The sequence below is a fragment of the Cryptomeria japonica genome, chromosome 6 (genome assembly GCF_030272615.1).
Source record: "Cryptomeria japonica chromosome 6, Sugi_1.0, whole genome shotgun sequence".
Classification (NCBI taxonomy): domain Eukaryota; kingdom Viridiplantae; phylum Streptophyta; class Pinopsida; order Cupressales; family Cupressaceae; genus Cryptomeria; species Cryptomeria japonica.
Window position 1 is genome coordinate 675496622 of NC_081410.1, and position 2402 is coordinate 675499023.

The following is a 2402-nucleotide window of genomic DNA, read 5'->3' on the forward strand; positions in this document are numbered from 1 at the left end:
CTACTGAAACTGGGTCAGCCATCATGTTTGGTGAGCATATTGCAAGAATTAGATGATACTTCTTTAGCTCATGCCGACCTTGGGGATTTCTTAGAAAGAGCCAAAAACCCTGAAGCTGGTTCAATGATGGAGAAAATTGTAAGAAGTGGTCTCGTTGAAGCCGCCTCATTTCTGCTTGTCGCCCCATGCCCAGATTTGGTAATAGCCTCCATGAATAGGTATGATGATGCAAATAGATGTATAGGAACTAGTAGTAGTGAGTTGTTAGTTGATATTAACAGGGAAACAGTAATGGTGGCGATGGGAATCTTGCATAAGGAGTCATATGAGGACTGGTCAATTGGGACCTTATATGCTTTGTTCTCTAAGAAGAAGAGTAAATATAGAAGTGTAATTGCAAGAAATTGGCTCCTCAAAGTTCAAAAGGGAGGGTCATGGCTACCGAAGCCCCTTACTAGGGAGCACTTCATCACAGAAGTGCGAGAAATTGTTATACTGTTGAATAGGCTAAAAGGGAATTCACACTCCTTTTATTGGCAGGACTAGATGCATTTTTATATTCAAGTGCTTCTATCAGGTGACAGATATCTTGACTGGGCGCAAGTAATTGCAGAGAGACTCCATGAAGGTTTAAGTAATTTTGTGGGCATGTCTAGCTTTTATATGTCTTCTAATCTATTCTACATATTAGCCTGTACCATAGATTGGCATGCCTTTCTCAATGAACCATGGGTGGATGGCATGAAATTCTATGATTACTATCCTTTATTACAGCAACAAAAATATGTGGAACATATCATCAGATGGAATGGTGTCTTTGCAAGAATACTTGCTTTTGAGCTACAGGGTGATGTAAATAAAAGGATGTCAGTTGAAGCTATGGAATTGATAAGTATATATGGCAACTTCTTCATTCAATTTCCTAGGTTTACCTATCTTCAGGTAGGTGGTTTTGAAGGTGAACCGGTCAAGCTACATAGATACACCTTTGATAGTCTTGTACTCATTGAGGTGAGAAGACAACTAGATCATATTGATAAAAGGTTAGGGGCAAAGGGTGAATCTGGAGTTGCCTTTCCCATTCAACTTGGATTCTGCAACTGTAAATCTATGTCTGGTGCTTTGAATATGGAGTTGAAATTAAAGAACATGAATTTGCAGCCCTATGTTGCTAGATGAAAGTTTGATAGCAGGGGCTATGCTATGGAAAACCTAAATATAGATGAACACTTTTGTCATGAACCCCAGTTGGAAGATTACTGGGAAAATTATAGTGATGAGTACAAAGTAAAAAAGAGGCTATGGTCAAGATTTACTCTACAACAAGTAATAAGCACGAGACTTCCCATCAATGTGTCAGGAGTACAGGAAGAGACAGGGGAGGATTTTCTAGATCCTCGATTTAATAAGGAAGTTCAAAGGCAGCCAATCCCTGAGATTGACTGGGATAAAAATGAAGACGAAAACATTTAGGCCAGGACTTTCAATGTTATAAGAAGAATTGAGAAATGGTTAAGGGATCAAAATTTTAGAAAATGATCACTCATGTCTTCCCATGAACTAAGAGTTGGTTCACATGTAGCAACTCAACTTCCTATTTCAACTGCTAACAAGATTGTTGATGTTGCAGGTGATACAAAGCCAGTTGTTGAGGAAATTCAACCTAGAAGATCAAAAAGGTCCCTGCTGAGTTCCTCACCAGTCTGAGTGACTCAAGCAAGAAGAAAGAAGAAGAGTAAAGAGCCATCATTGAGCCAAATAATTGTAGACCTGGATCCAAGTGAGGAAGTTGAAATAATAATGGAGCAAAAAGAATTGAAAGAACCTCTGGCACAAGATATGGACACAAGTAAAGAACCAGAGGGTGAGCTGAATCCAATGAGCACCCTAACTATTGTCAATTCACCCATTACTCAAAAAAACCCCTCCATCCAAAGAACCTTCAAGCACTCCGTGATGGTTAGAGGCTTCCATTTGGAAGATATGTAGTTTGGTCCCAATCACATTCCTGTGGAAGATATGGTTAGCAAGTGTCTTGGAAAAGTGTCCAAGCGAGAGAAACTTAAAACATAGATGATGCTTGAGGTATTTGAGGCAACAGGTCATTGGATAACCGAGATAGATAAACCTATCCCAGGAAGAGACTCAGACAAAGCCACTGAAGATGACTACAATGTGGAGAAAATTGATTTGGGGGTCGCTTCATGAGTGGTTGATGTCAAACACTTGGAATCCTCCACAAAGAGGACGATTTGTAGAACATGGAAGGATGAAAAAGATAAAAAGGAGTTGAAGAAAATTATCACTCAAATGGCTAAATACATTAATTCTATACATCATCCAAGTCCTTAACCCTTGTCACAAGTGGTTGTATCCTTCACCCCCAAGTCTCCAGTGAACCA